The sequence below is a fragment of the Saccopteryx bilineata genome, chromosome 7, assembly GCF_036850765.1.
Source record: "Saccopteryx bilineata isolate mSacBil1 chromosome 7, mSacBil1_pri_phased_curated, whole genome shotgun sequence".
NCBI lineage: Eukaryota > Metazoa > Chordata > Mammalia > Chiroptera > Emballonuridae > Saccopteryx > Saccopteryx bilineata.
Window position 1 is genome coordinate 34,490,271 of NC_089496.1, and position 20,119 is coordinate 34,510,389.

The 20,119-nt window shown below is 36.8% G+C and overlaps 1 protein-coding gene across 3 annotated transcripts in view; it reads right to left on the reverse strand.

Annotated features, from left to right (window-relative positions):
* Positions 1 to 20,119, reverse strand: part of DGKB (diacylglycerol kinase beta) — a 647,089-nt gene that overhangs the window by 340,129 nt on the left and 286,841 nt on the right. The window lies entirely within an intron of this gene.

A 20,119-nucleotide genomic window follows, 5' to 3' on the forward strand; every position in this document is an offset into this window, starting at 1 on the left:
TTTGGGGCGACACTAGAGCTATGTAAACACAATCAATTAAAATCAATTAAAAAAAAAGAAATATTAAATCTGTATCCTGTGCCTTTTCATACATTTAAGCCCTACTAAATAAACGGACTCTGGAGACTGAAATAAAAACAAAACAAACAAACAAACCAAACCATATAAGTATCAAATGCACAACTCAACAAGTCACCATCTGCCCATAGCATCATGCACCCTCTGCCCCTAGCAACATCTCTTTCTGCTTATTTGTACCCACCTCTACCTGTCCCACACCCCTTTCTTGTTGGCCATCACCACACTGTTGACTATTCTGTGTGTTATGTGTATATTTTTTTTTTGGCCAATCTCTTCATCTTCTCTCATCCAGTACCTGAACCCCCACACCTCTGACAGTTGTCAGTCTTAATCCAGCATCACATACCACGTGAAAAGAAAGGCAGAAATTTGATATTTTTTTATTCTAGATTTCTAGCGCAAGAGAGGCCACACAAAGAATTGAATACTACTTTTATTACCTTTTCAAGAAGAGACATGAATGATTAATAAAGAGAGTCTGGACATTGTCCTGTCTAGATGTGGTTGGCTAGGACTAACAGGTTACCTTCCTTGATCAGGACATGAGTGTACTGGGTATGGGACTAAAGTTTAACTGAAAGTTTTCTAACCAAGAGTTTATTCTAATAATCATTAGATCTGTCCCCCAATATGTTGTTTCTTCTAGTGCAGGGGTAGTCAACCTTTTTATACCTACTGCCCACTTCTGTATCTCTGTTAAGTAAAATTTTCTAACCACCCACCGGTTCCACAGTAATGGTGATTTGTAAAGTAGGGAAGTAACTTTGCTTTATAAAATTTATAAAGCAGAGTTACAGCAAGTTAAAGCATATAATAATAATAATTACTTACCAAGTACTTTATGTCGGATTTTCGCTGTTTGGCAGAATAAATCTTTATAAAACAACTTACTATAGTTAAATCTATCTTTTTATTTATACTTTGGTTGCTCCACTACCGCCCACCATGAAAGCTGGAATGCCCCCTAGTGCGTGGTAGGGACCAGGTTGACTACCACTGTTCTAGTGGGTATTTTATAAAAATAAACTTTCCTGCCCCTTGAAGTTATCTGTGGCTGCAAATTTTCTTCAGTTTTAAAATGTAATTAAGAACTGATTTGTGTCAACTTTGGGTAAAAGCTTTTAAAATACTCATCCCACTGATATGATAAGCCAGGCAGAGAAAGAAAAATATCATATGACCTCACTCATTTCAGGACTCCAAGGAATAATGAAAACTGAGGAACGGAATTGAGACAGAGGAGGGATCAAAGGGACCAGAGGGAAAGAGGACAGAGGGAAAGGGGATGATAGGATGGGATGAACCTGAAGGGAAGGGGGGGAGGGCACTGTAGGGAGGGGAGCAAGGGAGATGTTGAGGGGAATATGGGGGTGGGGGGATGCATTCGGGGTGACCCTAGAATCTATTTAAACACAATTATTAAATTTAAAAAAATTAAAAATAGAAAAGAAAGATGATCCAGATGGGGAGGCTCTATCTGCCCAAGTCCCTGAATGAGTACAGTGAAAGAAAAATAACATTAAAAAAAGGTTTGTGTTTGTTAAAGTCCTAATTTTGAAGGTCGATTTTTCTCAGCTAAACTAGACATCTTGGCAGATATAAAAATTACTTTTAACTCTGCTTTTTTAACTTATAACTGTGCTTTTTTACTAGTAATTATATCTGTAAAAATATTAACAAGTCAAAAATAATAATTTTTCCCCATAGATTCTCAGATCTCAGCCATATTGAAAGTTTCTTTGGGGGAAATATCATTTATTATGGTACCAAAGTAATATAGCAATAAGGGCAGTCACTTGCATATATGTGGAGCCCAACCATTTTAATTAATTTTTTCTTGAATTAATTTTTTAGTTTATTGATTAAATAATGTCCCAAAATTTTAAATGTCTTTGATGGGTACCATTTTAGCATTGACTATCAAGCACTCTTTCTTTCTTTTTTTTTTTTTTTTCTGAAGCTGGAAACGGGGAGAGACAGTCAGACAGACTCCCGCATGCGCCCGACCGGGATCCACCCGGCACACCCACCAGGGGGCGATGCTCTGCCCCTCCGGGGCGTCACTCTGCCGCGACCAGAGCCACTCTAGCGCCTGGGGCAGAGGCCAAGGAGCCATCCCAAGTGCCCGGGCCATCTTTGCTCCAATGGAGCCTTGGCTGCGGGAGGGGAAGAGAGAGACAGAGAGGAAGGAGGGGGGGTGGAGAAGCAGATGGGCGCTTCTCCTGTGTGCCCTGGCTGGGAATCGAACCTGGGACTTCTGCACGCCAGGCTGACGCTCTACCGCTGAGCCAACCGGCCAGGGCCCCCACTGTTTCTTTCTTCATAGTAGAATTTCTCATTACAACAGGAAGCATATTCCTTGACTCAAGTAAAAATAAACTCATCAGCACCCACACTGTCGCTCTTTGGTATGAAAATAATTCTGGGTACAGTGATTGCTTCAGAAATGAGTCCATGCAGGGCTAGCTTCAGAGGCATAGGACTTGTGTAGTCAAAAAGGGCTCCACCCTCAGGAGTACCTTTCAATTGGTTTAATGTTCTACTGCTGCAGTCTTGAAATTCCTATTTACTTTGAACAAGAGGCTCTTCATTTTTACATTGCACAGGGCTGTGCACGTCAATGTGGCCTATCCAAGTGTATGTCTACAATGTTTTCAATCAAATTTCTCCCTTGGTTTTCTGCTGGAAGTATGAGTTGGAACTATATCTTTCCACTATGGTGATCTATAATGTCAGGCAGCAATTTTTTCCACTTGATGTGGTGATTCTGAAATAAGAAGGCCTAAAAGTGGTGAGAGAAACTGAATACAAACAATACTGTTTGGACCCAGTCTTAAAAGAAGTCGCCTGACCAGGCGGTGGCGCAGTGGATAGAGCGTCGGACTGGGATGCAGAGGATCCAGGTTCGAGACCCCGAGGTCGCCAGTTTGAGCGCAGGCTCATCTGGTTTGAGCAAAAGCTCACCAGCTTGAACCCAAGGTCACTGGCTCCAGCAAGAGGTTACTCTGTCTGCAACTAAGGTGTTGTAACGTGCAATGGAAACTAATGATTAATGCTTCTCATCTCTCTGTCCCTGTCTCTCCCTCTCTCTGACTCACTCCTGTCTCTGTAAAAAATAAATAAATAAATAAATAAATATTAAAAGAAGTCAAAGGTCAACTGAACTAAGAAAGAGAATGGATAATACGGACGACAGTGATGATAATGGTATACCTCTAAAACCAGTCTAAGCCTGATACATTCCTGGGTTTGTTATGGAAGTTAATACATTTCCATTTTAGCTTAAACTCATATAAATGGAGTTTTGGCCAACCGAATCCCAAACAGGTCTAAACAAAACATGTTTTATTTCTCTGCCCAGTCTCATTTGTTTCCTTACTTTCCTAAAATACTCTTGAATTTGTGTAGAAAAACACCATAGTTACATATAAAAAGCTCTTTTCTGTTTAAATAATACCTATAGTGACCACTGAAAGTCTGAACTTATTACAGATTCAGTGCTCAATATGGAATGATCAGTATAGAATAAAAATCTGCTTATGGGTTTGAAAGGTAAAAAATACCTTACTCTATTTCTTTGAATTTTTCTTACTAATAGGTATTCAATGCAGGTTGAATGTTATACCTCTGCTTTGCATTAATATTTATTATATATACCTCCACAATCTCAAAGAATTAAAAATAAACCTGCTGCCCTGAATGCCAGTAATAACTAATCTAATCACAATACAATCATTTATCTTCAAATTACTCAATTCTGTATATTCAATGTAAATAATGCATATTTACTTCTGCCTTTCAAATAAAAACGTTAAATGGAATAAAATGAAATGCATGACAATTACATTATGATAATATGAATAAAATATTAACATGAATTGTTAATCATCATTTAGCAAATTACAAATTTCCTATGGAGAAAATAATACCTTACATATATAATGAATAATATTACACATGGACTAATATAGCAGTAAGTTAATTATAGACTACACAGCTGATTCAGTTTCATTTACCTAAGGAGCGGTTCTGACCCTGTTGCAGATTAATTACATCTTTACGAATACAGTCTCATTTATCATTGTTACTTGTAGCATTATAGCTCTTAGTAAAACTGTACATTTTTTTCTTTTTTTAATTAAAAAAAAGCTCCTTAGCTGTGATACATTTTACAAGTTTAGTCATTAAGAACATTTGACAGTAAAACCCAGATTAGCTTAAATTAGCTAAGAAGCATTAGAAAAGGTCATGCCCCTTTTTTAAATATCTGTAAGGAAATCAAAATTAAATATCTGTAAGGAAATCAAATTTCTGTTAAAATTATTCAAATCAGACAAAGGGCTCTCTCCTATATTACATAGCATTTTTAGAAGATCCCATGCTTTGAAATATTTGTATAGAAAATATGTTGCATATTATGAATTCTTTTGTGCATATTAGGCAGCTTTTAAATAATTATATTATCTAAAATTGTTAGAAAGGCTCAAAAGAATAACATTCATACACATATTTTTGTTTAAATTACCATGGGAATTTTATACTGTTTGCTTTCCTTTAACAATGAAAATGTTCTCAAATATGAGCGAGAAAGAAACAGAGTTTTGCTGTCCCTTCCAATAGAGTAGAACACTTATTCATTCATAGCTAACTGATCATTTAGTATCTAACAAGAACTGCTGTGTGCTAATGTATATGCAAAGAGTAAGTATACTCAAATAACTTTCTATCTTGATCTCACGGCGCTCAGATTCCAGGAGAGAAAAAAGAAAAAAGACGACCACAAAAACAAAATTGGAAAGTGATTAATGTTAAATAAAGAAATGTGAAGAGTAATAATAGTATCAAAAAGGTGTGGAAAACACTCTCTGAGAGCTCAGGGAAGATTTTTTGAGGGGAGAAGAGGTTGGCATGATGATTCAAAAATGGACAGGAGCTAATAATCTAATAACAACAGAATAGAGGCAGAGGCGGGATCAAAGGGACCAGAGGGAAAGTGGACAGAGGAAAAGAGGAGAAGAGGATGGAATCAGAGAAGGGAAAGAAATTGGTGAAGTTATATATACATAACACAGCATTATAGAGAACAGGACAGCAAATCCTGGAGGGAAGGGGGGAGGGCGTTGGGGGGAGGCCGGCAAGGGGGATGTAGAGGGAACACAGGAGTCGGGAGATGTATTCAGTGGGACACTTGAATCTATGTAAATACAATAAATTAAAATCAATAAAAAAATGGACAGGAGCTAATCTTACTACTTGCACATGAGGAAAGCGTGGGTATATTGGGGGACAGTAAAGGAGGGGGATGAGCACAGTCAGTTCCATCCACACAGGTGTGAGGACATGAGCAAAGCGAACAGAATAAAAACAAAACAAAACACATTTTGGAAAATACAGGCAGTTCCCAAAATGGAAGTGAGGCTGAAGATGAGGGAGGGCCAGAACAGGATAAAGAACGTGGACGTCATCTGTTGTTAACAGTGCCCAGTGGAGGCATGGCTGGCAAGGTGGAGCATGAATCCGAGCAATGGAGGGAGCAATGGGCAGATACTGCAGTAGGGAAAATAGAGGTGATTAGACTGTGAACTAGTTAGGGGCTAGGAAAAAATATTTAGAGAATTATCAGAGAGATGTAATGAACAGAATTCACTCATTAGTTGTGGTGGGTTATGAAACTCCAAGAAGAGATCTAGATCAGGAGTCAGGAAACTTTTTGGCTGAGAGAGCCATGAACACCACATATTTTAAAATGTAAGTCTGTGAAGCCATACAATGACCCGTGTACATTACGCATTATCCAATAAAATTTGTTGTTGTCCCGGAGGACAGCTGTGATTGGCTCCAGCCACCCGCAACCATGAACATGAGCGGTAGGAAATGAATGGATTGTAATACATGAGAATGTTTTGTATTTTTAACATTATTATTTTTTTATTAAAGATTTGTCTGCGAGCCAGATGCAGCCATCAAAACAGCCACATCTGGCTCGCGAGCCATAGGTTCCCGACCCCTGATCTATGTGGATGAGTCCTGCTGGGGGTGAGGACGATGGAGATGCAAAGACCCGACTCCGGGGACCAGGTTCAGTGACGCAGATCCACTTTATTCAGGAAGTAAACTAGCTTATATACATGGGTTCAGCCAATAGGATGTTACAGAGTGTCCTTCATAGCCAATGACTGGAAAGATCAGGTTGGCGCTGAGTCACTTCCTTATAGTGGGCAAGCTCCCTTCCTGGGTGTGCCCAGGAGGGTTCTAGGAGCTGGAGTATTCTCACAGCATTGCATCAGCCAAAGTTGCTAGGAATGCGCTCTGTGCTCCGCCCACAGATCTAGATGGTTGAAACAGAGAAAGCTGTCATCGGCATAGACAGTGATCAAAACCAGGAGGAGGAAAGAAACAACCTTGGTAGATGCAGAGAAAAGAGCAGAACAAAAAGTCTATTCTATGATCTTCAACAGCTAAAGGGCAGATGAACTTAGTGAAGCTCTAAAAAAGTGACACAGATTCAGCCAGGGGCTCGAGAAGTTTATAACTCAAGAGGATATGGGTATGGGAGGCCCAACAAAGTAAGAAATGAGTTTCAAGGGGGGAAAAAAAAAGGTACATCAAGGTAAAGTGCAGCAAAACACTGACAATCATATTGCTATGGGACTTAAAAATTTGGACATTAAGGGTGAAAACAGCCAGACAAGTCTTGTAAAAGTGGTATGAGAGAGAATAAATAGCAGAACCAGTTTGCATTGGTTCAACAAATGGATGTTGAAGTGCTGACAAATAAAAATAATTGTTTAGGCTTCAAATTACCTAGGAATAAAAATTTTCTACAATAAAACTCGTTTGTGTTTTTTTTTTTTTTTGTCTTTTTCTTTCCTCAAATATTTTATGACCTTACTTTAAAAGATTATCATTCAGTGAATTTTAACTTCTTCAGAGGTCAGAATTTTAATTCAATAATCAAAAGTACAGTAAACTATTTTGAGTGATAAAGAAAATGCAGGAAAAGTTAATTGTAAAAATATTTAAGTTTGAATATTTTTTAAAAACTAAATATTTCTCTGGCTGTGAAAAAACAACTAAAATATAGCAAGCAGTTGCTTAATGAAAGAACAATTATTGCAATTTTATTAATAAAAGATGAACAAAATTTTGTTTCAGTCTTCTGGTACACTCTTCTTGTTGGAGTTTTAGTTGGTGCTAAAATCAAATTATAGGATCCATTGTTTGTTTTTATATGTTGGACCTCTTTTTTAAGAATTCTCAGGATTTTCTATTTGAAGTTTAATAAATAAATTATTTAATTATTCAGTAAAAAATATGCTACTTACTTATTTTTCTAAAAATAATTAAAAAGAATATAATGTGACCTAGTCAATAAAAGAGAAACAAACACAATCATAAGAAAATGATTTGAAGTATAGTTTTAATAAAATTTCATAAGTAAAATAAACTGCTTTGAGATAAAATTGCTAAGTATTTGAGATTAGTGATTGACAGTTTACTCAAATTATGTAAATCTTTCTTGAGATAAACATTTTAGAAGCAAATGTCCTATGAAACTGTATCTTCCAAAAGAAAATATGAAGTTGACTTTCCAAAAACATTTTATACCAGTATATCATTAATGTCATTATAAATTTCTTCCTGTTATAAAATGAGAATAAATATATTTCAAAACAAGCTCTTTTGATGAGAATTATAGATTTTATTTCACTTTTTCAATTTCTCAAATATATAATCACAGTTCCTTATTTAGAATCACATAAAAATTGTCAGTATAACAATAGAATTATTTTAGATCACTAAATTTAGCCAAAATAAACTTAATAAGAAGGTAGTAGGTTAAAATTATATCATACTTATACTACACAGTTAGATGAAGTAGAAAAACCAAAGATATGAGATTTTGTTAATGTTAAGAGGCCAACTTTAACAGCCAGACAAAAATATCAACAGTTTACATTTCTTTTTTTAAAAACTTGTATTTTAATCTTTTTTTTAAATTAATTTTTAGAGAGGAGAGGGGCGAGAGAGAGAGAGAGAGAGAGAGAGAGAGAGAGAAGGAGCAGGATGCATCAACTTCCATATGTACCTTGACCAGGCAAGCCCAGGGTTTTGAACCGGCGACATCAGCATTCCAGTGCTTTATCCACTGCGCCACCACAGGTCAGGCTAGTTTACATTTCTTAATCAGTCTGGACTCACAATTAAAATTCTAGTTAAGATATTTCCTTTGGGCCCTGGCCGGTTGGCTCAGTGGTAGAGCGTCGGCCTGGCGTGCGGAAGTCCCGGGTTCGATTCCCGGCCAGGGCACACAGGAGAGGCGCCCATCTGCTTCTTCACCCCTCCCACTCTCCTTCCTCTCTGTCTCTCTCTTCCCCTCCCGCAGCTGAGGCTCCATTGGAGCAAAGATGGCCCCGGCGCTGGGGATGGCTCTATGGCCTTTGCCTCAGGTGCTAGAGTGGCTCTGGTCGTAACAGAGCGATGCCCAGAGGGGCAGAGCATCGCCCCCTGGTGGGCGTGCCGGGTGGATCCCGCTCGGGCGCATGCGGGAGTCTGTCTGACTGCCTCCCCATTTCCAGCTTCAGAAAAATGCAAAAAAAAAAAAAAAAGATATTTCCTTTATATTTTTAGTAAAGGCATAGGAAAATATGTAATGTAAGAAAGAGCTGATGATTAAAGTAAGCAGTAACTATTTCCCTAACTTGAAATTTATAGTTATGTGAATTAAGTAGCCATATTTTTCCTACACTGATACAATAAGAGGCTCTTAGTGACTAATGCTGAAGGATATTAAATCACAACCACACAAATATCTATTTGATAGGACATTTGGGTGGTAATATATATGGTGCACTAAAAGTCCACTTGTCTTTGTCAGAGTTTTCCATACTCGGAGAGTAATTCTACAGTGAGCAAAGACCCACATCCAATTTCTGAAGTACTACTGTGGATCAGGTTTTCATTTTTCATATTGGCTTTCACTTTTTACACAGCGTGCGATACTAATTTGTTTCTGGATATGTTCTACAAAAACTGAGGACCTTTCCAGAAGCCTTTGAAATTCTTATTGCCTTGCTTGTTTCTACTCACAGTGCTGACTTCTGTGTTGAAGAGTGTCCAAATTGGAACTTACTGGGATGATTAACAGCTGCTACAGAATCAATACACTATGTAGGGAAAACAGAATTGGGCTAAGATGGTCTTACATGAGCACTATTCTGTGGCTGAATATCCTTTGATGTCAGCAAGCCAAATATAATTTATGTTGGTGGAAGCATTTCCATGAATATAATCCATGGGGTTTTCAGATTCGGCCACAAAGACCTGGGCCTTGGGAAGATAATTCATAGGTTTAATTATGCATAATTATGCATATTCTCAGTTGCAAGGATAACTGCTAGATTTAGTGAGGGGTGGGTTTGCTTAAATCTTTCCATTATTTTAATATGCATTATGGTTGAGACACTAAGTCATGCTATTATTGTTACTGCAATCTGCCTCAAAAAGAGCCTTAGGTATTTTTCTCCACAAATTAAATAGAAAGGTAATACAAATGTTTGTGTATCTGGTGTTTATATTCCTATGTCCAATTACAGAAAACTGGAATAGCTGCTGACATATGCCTTAAAAATCCTTTATATCTATTTTGATAGGGCTACATACTCTTTACAATTACTTATACGCTTTACATGAACTTATTTTAACAAGTTTATAATAACAAGATAAATATGCTAACAGTCTCAAAAGAAATAATTCCCTGCGCCATTACTTATTTGTACCTCTTCCAACTAAGTTAAATAGAAGATACAAACGTGTAATGTTTCACCTCCAGTATACTGGAATTCACATTTCTCTCTGGCACAGTGTTCATCTTTGTATCCACTATAATGCTTGTCCCAGGAATTAAAGAAGGCACTCAGAAAGTATTTGCAGAATGAAATAAAAACAAACTCCTTTGTGACTAAAATACTAATCAGTTGGTGCATAAGGGCACCAACTGATTATAATAACACAATATTTTAGATTTCCGTGCAAATATAAGTACAGCATAAACCATATGATAATGTTAAGAGACATTATTCAACAATGCCATTTATAGATCTTAGTAAATGTCCCATAAAGTGGTTTCTACCTTTTTAACTGGATCCTACACTAGAAATACCTCCTCCCTCCCCGATAGTGCATGTAAAACTTTCATTATTGTAATATGACACATATTGCTTCAGTGAATATGTCACAGGAAAGAAAACAATTAATGTTTAAAGGGATCTAAAATAGCCTGACCAGGCGGTGGCGCAGTGGATAGAGCATTGGACTGGGATGCGGAGGACCCAGGTTCGAGACCCCAAGGTTGCCAGCTTGAGTGTGGGCTCATCTGGTTTGAGCAAAGCTCACCAGCCTGGACCCAACGTCCAAGGTCGCTGACTTGAGCAAGGGGTTACTCGGTCTGCTGAAGGCCCACAGTCAAGGCACATATGAGAGAGCAATCAATAAACAACTAAGGTGTTGCAATGCGCAATGAAAAACTGATGATTGATGCTTCTCATCTCTCTCCATTCCCGTCTGTCTGTTCCTATCTATCCCTCTCTCTGACTCTCTGTCTCTGTAAAACAACAACAACAACAACAAAAAAAACCCCAAAAGTTGCATATAAAGGGATCTAAAAGATTTTTGTGTGTGTGTGTGAGGCAGCTGCCATTAATTTGAACTACACCCTTTGCATATTGAGTATGCAAACTTTCTTCCTTTCTGTGCTGTTAGAAAAAGTAAATGTTTTTGAACAGGGCGTTATCATGGAGTATGGAGTATAGAGTCCCCAGATATATGGGCTTCCTAGCAGCATTTAATCCAGAAATTGACTCTCCATGAAATAAAAAGAACATCAACAGAACAGTAGCTATAGATTAGTAAAGCCTATCTACTTAAAATGTGATCTAAACAAATGAAATTACATCGTATCTCAAATCATTATTAAAATAATTCTTTAAGAGGCAGGGAAATAGAGCAGGTTAAAAGTTAATATTTAAATGAGAATTTAAGCATCCTGGTAATAATTTACAGGTTGAGAAGTATTTAAATACACTTAAATAATCCTGTAAAATTTTAAAGATTATCTGTGATCCTACAATATTTCTGAATTACAGTCAGAGAAAGTTTCATTCACCTTTCCATATTCCCACAGATCAAAAGTTAATATTGTTAACATTTTGGTATATATATGTGCTGACTTTTTTATATATTTTTAGAGGCAGAGCTATGAAACCATTTATATTTTATCACCATTATCATCCTAACACTTATTAAGCACCAGTGTTATGTATTATTGGAAGAGCTTTGGCATTCCTTAACGTAATCCCAACCACCTCCTTTAGATAGATTCTATATTAACCCCATCTACAAACTAAATAGGAGAAATAGTGCTTCTACTACAAATTATTTGTCTTTGTGATGTAGCATTATAATTTTTGAAATTCTTTACGTACTATGTATCGCTTTCAAATTCATAAACATTTAAGTTTGTCTCAATTATATGTCAGTAAATATAATCGATGCAGCTTTGGCTTTTATATTATTTATTTCTGTAAATGGATCATTGAAAATGGAATTGGTGGCCCAAAGGGTATTTATATTTTAACTTTTAACAGATACTATCCATTTATTCTCTAAAAGAATATTTTAATTTAGTAATCCATCACAATTATGAATATTTACATTTTTATATATATTTATTGACAGAGAATATCATTTCTTTTTATCTTTTTAATAATCTGAAAAGCAACTTATGGTACTCTATTGTATTATTTTATAAATTAATAACATTAGAAATCTTTTTCATCTGGCTCTCATTGTAATTCTTTCTCATGAGTCACTCTTTCTGTTAGATGCTTATTTTTTATTAAATATTTCATACTTTAATTAACTCCATGTTTATTACTTGCATTGAAAATATTTTCTTTGCCTGACCTGTGGTGGTGCAGTGTATAAAACTTAGGCCTGTAACACCGAGGTTGCCGGTTTGAATCCCTGGGCTTACCTGGTCAAAGCACATTCAGGAAGCAACTAGGAAGAACTACTACAAGTAGATGCTTCCTGCTTCTCCCCCTCTTTCACTCTCCTTCTCTTTCTTTCTTTCTTTACCTCTCTCTCCCCAATCCTCTCTAAAAATAAATCAATAAAATCTTTTTTTGATTTAAAAATATTTATTTATATATATAAATATATATTTTTATATTTATTAAATAATTAAATAAATATATATATAAAAATATATATATATTTTTAGATTTTTAATTGCTAAAAAGTTCGAACAGTTTTTTTTTAAACTGAAGATTATGAAAAGTAATTTTATTTTCTTTTATGAGGTCTAGGATTCCTGTTTGTCTCACTCATGTTTTTCCTACCTAAGCAGTATATTTCTACACTTTCTTCTAATATTTATAATTTTATTACCTCATTTGCATTTTAATGTACTTTTACATGGGCATGAATGAAAATATAAATGTTTATTTAAATGGGTAAACAGTTCTGTCACCTAATTTACTGTGTACTTCCTACTTACCTAATGATTTGAAATTTCAACTTCTAACATATTAAATTCTTTGCATATCTGTATATTTTTTGGTTTAATTTCATAATCTCTTATTATCAAAAATATTAATCAAAATATTAATCTATTTTTATGGTGCCATATTTTAGATAATGTAACATTTTAGTATATTGTATATAGCAAGAAAAATGAGCATTATAGGATATTAGTTATTTCAAAAAATTATTAAGCCATTTTTGTACAACTGTAAATAACCATTTATCAAAACAACTGCCAATAATCCCATTAAATTCTTAGTAGAAATGAACTAAATGTATAAATAAATTTCAGGAGATTTGTTCTGTAAATACTATGAAATATTCTGAGAGAGAAACATGACTTGTTATTGTGCAGGTCTTATAACATTGCATAAAATTATTCAGTCTCTTTTTAACTAACTGTAAACCTTGGTATTTATGATTTTCTGATATTGTTAACCAAACTGTATTCATATCAACACATTAATTAGTAATTTTATAAACGTAAGCTACAGTACCATTATTTTGTATGTCTAATTAGAATTTGGAACTACATGTTGATTTAATAGTTTTATTTTTAGTTGATGCATATTTACCTTATATATGGTCTTATCACATTCAAATAATAATAATATATTTTCAATATATAAATGACTTAAAATCTTTATTTTTAAATTACCTCACTTCTCTAAAAATGTTAACTGAGGTGGTGATATAAAAATTTCAGTATCCTTCCTCATTGTATTTGGAATGTCTCTAGTCTGCCACTATTATACTGATGTTAGCTACTGATTTGATTTTTACAATGTTTTACATATTTTTCATTAGTTTTCAATTATAAAAACAAAAAAACATAGTTTTCATTTAAATTAAACATTATGCTAACATTGACCCATTTTGGTGTTCTTGAAATAATCTCTACTTGGTCAATAGGTTTTAGAACTTAAGTGCATTATTTGAATTTATGTGCTAATTTTGTTGTTTGCAGTTGTTTACTTATAATCACACGTGTATTTTCTTTGCTAGGTGATATTTATAGCTATTGATATTGAGGTTTACTAGCTATGTAAAATGAATGGAAAAGATTTCCATTTTAATCTAAATTTCTCAAGTTTGTAAAACGTTACATCTCTGGCTCCTTCTCAAATCTCAGACTTCTGAAATAGAAAACCCGGGTATGGGAATCATCAAACTGCATTTTAACATGTCCTTCAGGTGACTGTCATACTTGCTTAAGAGACTGAGAACTACTAGCTTGGATTTGCTACTCCTCTCCTGTGGGCAAATGTCAGCTACATACATATATTTGGGTGCAAAATAATAATAATTCCATTTCTACTACATGATAAAGTTTATTGGCATAAAGATGCAAATGATATAGTCTTATAATTATTTAAATATTATCCATGGCTGAAGTTATATCTACTAACTTATTACCAGTGTATTTATTTCTTTTTGTTAAAAAATACTCACGGAAAGTGACATTAGCAAAATGACGGAATAAGAATTTTCAGCCACAATCCCCATCAACAGAACACGGGTTCTGACAACCACTCACCCATGAGTTGGAGTTCAGCTGAGAGTGAGAGTATCGTGCATGACCGATGAGCTTTCCAAGCCTGGCATGACATGCCCAAGAGGTGGCTTCTTTCAAGCCTTGGCCAGAATCCGGGGGCGGGCATCGTAAGCAGAGTGGTTAGGAGAGACTTAGAAGGGATGGCACAGGTGGGAGAGGCGAGGACTCGCATTCTGAAAGGCTTGGACCTCGATGAGGAAAGTGCATCCTAGGACCTCTCCACCGAATTCATCACAAGCCGTGCACAGCTCAACTAGGATCCTGCCTCAACTAGCCTAAGTGGTCCCCTGATGCTTTGTCTGCCTAGCCCAGCCGCCTACGTGGGTAGGCTGCACTGCAGGCCCTTGCGCTGGCCTCCTGCTGGCCTTAGTGCGTGCCCCCTGGCGGGCGGGCAAGCCTAAGCACACAGCTCCTGGCACGTGCAGCCAGCTGGATCAACTCTGCAGGATTGGAGGAAGGCCTGCATGTTAAGCACTTCAGGCACTGACTGCCCTCTCTAGGCAATACACACAGGAGCCAATCAGCGCCCAGCCAGGCTTTGCAGGATGGAGAGAAGGAATAGGATTTTAACAATCACTCCTCCGCACCCCCTCCCCTACACACACACACAGTCCAAAAGGGAGCAAGGGCCGCGGAGTGGGTACATCCAGTGGTGGAATTCAAGTAATTTAGCAAGCGGTTCTCTGCCCTACTGACTGTTGTAGGTATAAAAAAATGATATACCAAAACGCGGTTTATTATTTCATGCATTTAATACTTAAATAAGAACAATAAAAGAGGTAAACAGCACTAGATGTTATAGGACAGAGTTTTAAAATATTAGTGAAAAAACATTAAATAATACCTGAAAACAAATAAAACTGTTACTTATTTCCATATTGCTTCTGGATTCGCATCCTCACTTCTGCTAAAATAAACGCGAGGGAATTAAAATGTAGTATTTCATCAAAGTTATAATGAGTTTTATGAAATGAATAAAAAATAAATATTACAAGCACAGTTCCGTTAAATATTTTTCACCTATGGAATGAATAAACATCATCACGGGCGCTTAGAACACGCTGTTGTGCAGATGAACGTTATAAAAGAGCAAGGAATGTAAATTTGTGATTTCCACATTGGGGTGGCGGCCCAGGTGCCCACCTTAGAGAGAACTCTGATTACAAGTGCCTTTTTAATAACTGGTTTGCCGAACTCAATAAAAAATTAGGTATCAGTTCTCCCCAACGGTCCTGAACCGGCTGAATCCCACCACTGGGTATATGCATGGGAAAACTGTGAGAGAGCCTCAGAATCCCGAGCTGGGCTGACTGGGAAGGGTTTTCTGGACTGAGGGCAGTCAGTGAAAAATGCAGGATGGGTGTGTCCTTCAAATGCAGTCTGACTGTGGCTCTTTCTTGACACAGTCCTATAACCTGGCATCAGTCCCTCTTAGCAATGGTCCTGGGATGGTCCTGCCTGCTCAGGACCAGAGAGAGACATGCCATCCTACCCTGGCACGAGCCCAGCTGAGAGCCAGACTGTGGCTACAGAAGCAGTCCTGTAACTGAACAGCCCTCCCGGGCGTTCCCAAACTGCAGCCCCCTGAGGCCATTTATGCGGCCCCCCACCGCACTTCGCACTTCTGGAAGGGCCACCTCTTTCATTGGTGGTCAGTGAGAGGAGCACTGTATGTGACGGCCCTCCAACGGTCTGAGGGACAGTGAATTGGCCCTCTGTGTAAAAAGTTTAGGGACCCCTGTAACTTGCCAAGAGTCACTTCAATTATTTCCCACGTGGTTTATGTCACTTTTAGTTTGTATTTATATTATAATAACATAACTTACTTACACATCTAAATGGAGAAATACAATCGCAAAAACCTTCTTTGTTTTATATGGAAACAAATAAGATTTGCTATACATGCAATGATGAAACTGCTATATAGATTTATATATTTTTGCTATAGAATTAGAGGGAAAAGAGATCACTAGAAAATATTTTTAAAGCATTGAAAAGAAGAATTTTACACTCAGCTTGCTTCACCAGTGAATTGAGGAGCTTTAATTCCACTTCAAAGAAACCAACAATGTAAATCAGAGATGGTTCATTATGGAATGCGTACAATACTTTGTTGCATCCCCAGTCAGCTATCTACATTCAAGGAAATGACATTAGCTGCTCTTATAAGTGAAGACTGGTCAATTCAATTATAGTTATAGGTTTAAGATTAAAATGTCAAAGTTGTATGTATCATTTTCATGACGTATGTTTTATCTTCAGTTAATGTCCAATGATGACGTCTGAAAGAAGAGCTCCTACTGCTCATAAATTGGACTACTTCATTGCTTGATTATAATTATTGACTTATTCAGTTGCCTCTCTTAAAAGACAAGCACCTCTGCTTGGCATCCAGGCTCTTTAAGACATGCAGCATCGGCCCTGGCCGGTTGGCTCAGTGGTAGAGCGTCGGCCCGGCGTACAGGAGTCCCGGTTCAATTCCTGGCCAGGGCACACAGGAGAGGCGCCCATTTGCTTCTCCACCCCTCCCCCTCCCCTTCCTCTCTGTCTCTCTCTTCCCCTCCCGCAGCCAAGGCTCCATTGGAGCAAAGATGGCCCGGACGCTGGGGATGGCTTTGTGGCCTCTGCCTCAGGCGCTAGAATGACTCTGGACGCAACAGAGCGACGCCCCAGAGGGGCAAAGCATCGCCCCCTGGTGGGCAAAGCATCACTCCCTGGTGGGCATGCCGGGTGGATCCCGGTCGGGCGCATGCAGGAGTCTGTAGGACTGCCTCCCCGTTTCCAGCTTCGGAAAAATGAAAAAAAAAAAAAAAAAAAAGACATGCAGCATTCACTTTTGCAACTGCCCTTTCTGTCATTCACTCCCACCTGCTCTCCTTATATTCCTAGTACACTGACCTCGCAGGTCTTTTTCCCACCTCAAGCCTTAGACCTGCTTGGTATGTTCTTTCCATTTCTTTGGTGTTCAGTTCACTTATTACAGTCCCCACATTTTCTTTTTCCTTAAGTCAGCGGGTTCTCAACCTGTGGGTCGCGACCCCGGCGGGGGTCGAACAACCAAAACACAGGGGTCGCCTAAAGCCATCGGAAATACATATTTTAGGCGACCCCTGTGTTTTGGTCGTTCGACCCCCGCCGGGGTCACGACCCACAGGTTGAGAACCGCTGCCTTAAGTGCATCTTCACGTAGGCTTTTCCTGACTACAAGATCCAAAATTGTTGTCTTTTATTCTAGCATGTGGTAACTTTTGTTTTCTTTCACAAAATTCATCACAATTAAAAAAAAATTATATCGGTGCATGTTTTTTAATAAAGCTTCTCTCTCGCACAAAATTCCAAGTTCTACTAATAAAGTGATCTGTCTCTTAATTCATTCTTATACCTCTAGGTCCTGACCCCACTCCACAAAATATACTCAGTTTTTTATTGCTGTTTTATTTGTTTATTAAGCAAATGAACGGATAACTAATTATCAGGAAAAACATAATGGTATATGTGATGGTACTGCAGTGGATAGACATTTTCTTCTTTGGGTTTTTTAGATTATTTATAGTTATTTTATTGTTCAAAATCAGAATGAAAGACAACAGAGAGCAGAGTTTTAAATCAATTTCTATACTCCATGCTTCTGAGGCCCAGCTATAAATACAACCCCGTACAAGAATCCCCTCTCCCTTCACTTCAATATATGACTACTGATTACATAGATTTCTATCTTGTTCACTGACAGGCCTCAAACCATCCCTGGAATACATAGTAGGTGCTAAATAAATATGCCATTTTTTGAAAGACAACCACTGTAGAACAATATCTATTTTCAGAGTTATGATTTCAGAATTATTTCTACTTTTTATGGCTAACATTTAAAGGTATTCTAAAGAAAAAAATTAGCAAAAACTGGCTAGTTACTTCTCGATTTCTCTTTTCCTTCTGGGAAAACAGAATTTCTTTCCCAGTCAATGGGTTGTAAGTGAGCATCTTCCAGGCCAGGCCCATAAAACAATAACAACAACAACAAACAAATAAAAAACAAAAACACTATAATACTCCACTCTCTTTTTGTCACCAAACTGTTGCATAAACAGGGCTCTGTGTATCTACAGGAGAATGAAGCCACAGAGGGAAGGGGCCTAGGATATCAACTGCTTATGTGGAGCACAGCCTCCTCCTAGTGATAACTCAGGCTGTCCTAACATGTGAGGGAAGATCTAATTTTCAGTTGTCGTCCCACTGATGATAGTTTGAGGTTGTTTGTGCCAGCAGTCAACAAACTCTGACTAAAACAAGGGGCATATCAAAATGTATGCCATGTTTATCTATATATTTCTGATCATCACAGGTTTTCTAAACTTTTGAAGCAAGGTTATCCGTAAAGGGTAAAACATTACAGTCAGTCTATGAAAGGCGATAGTTGAAGTAACAAAGACAATGCTGGTAGGAGTGTCGAACTTTGAGAGTGTTTTGTAACAAGATGGTAATGGATTCCTACAGATCATTTCAAGTATAAATTACATCTCTCTTAAGCTTTCTCATGCTGGTAATAGCAAAAAAAGTTGAAGTGTTCTCCTTCCCTTTTAATGCTCCAACTCCACTACTGATTGAATATTCAGAAAGAGCTTGAAATAGGTGATTCATTTTATGTCATTGTTTTTTGGATTCATTGACTGGGGCAGAGGAACACAAGTTGCTGAGGAGAACGCAGCCTTGCTATGTGCCAGACAACACGTAAACTCTCTACAAGATGCACTGCTGTGATTGTGTCCTTGAATGTTGAACTTTTGTCTTGCTGAGGCACAGGTTACAATTACAGAGAATGATACTCTTCTTTATACCCCTACTTCGTATGTTACTCTGAAAGAGGCTCCTAGTCAAATGAAATAGGGCCCTTTGAGCGAAAACTCAATAAATAAAATAATACCTATTTAATTCTGTTCTACCTCAAAGTCATAAATATATTTCATTACATATTATTTATTTAGGTCCTAAACTTTGCATTTCAAATCTAGTAAGTACTTGAATATATCTAGTAATCGCCTATATAATGTAAGGTAGAGTTTTAACAAAATTGTCTCCTCTAAAAAAACTAGTTCTTAAACACTGTCAATTAAGCAATCTGTCATTTCTCTAATGAGTTTTTCCCTCCTATATTTACTTTCAATATGTATCTCTATATCTCCACTGATGTTTCATTTATTTTTTCAAAATGCTATTCTATAATTCTCCAATCCACTGGTAGCATGTTTAATTTAGTAAAACAATTCTCCTTCTTTTTCTTTATTAAAATCAACTTACCCATTTTGTCAAAAATTTTTGGAATAGGTATTTAAGTTTGTCATAAAATTCATCTCTAATCTAAATTAATTATATATTAAATGCCTACACAATTTGCACATTATATTAAGCTAGCCTGTCTAAAAATAGAAAATGTCTTCATTTATTCTGATATTTTATGTCTTTGTAAAAAGTTTTAACATTTTCTATATCTAGGTCTCGTATATTCTTTATTAATTCCTATAATTTTTGTTGCTTTTTAAATAATTTTACTGATTATTGCTAACAGAATAGTATTAAATATTTAAGTTGATTTTATATTTCTCAACTTTGCTACACTTTCATATTTATTTCATACATTTTCAGTTGAGATAGTACTTTTTTCTGATTATGGCTTTTTTATATTATCACCCTTTATTATTTGGAATTTTCTGCACAATATTTTTTATAAAATTAATTTTGGAATATATATATATATATATATATATATATATGAAATCACTGTTTTTAAAAAATTATTATTATTATTGAGAGGCGGAGAGGCAGACAGATTCCTGCATGTGCCCTGACCCGAATCCATCAGGCAAGCCCCCTATGGGGTAATGCTCTGCTCATCTGGGGCCGTTG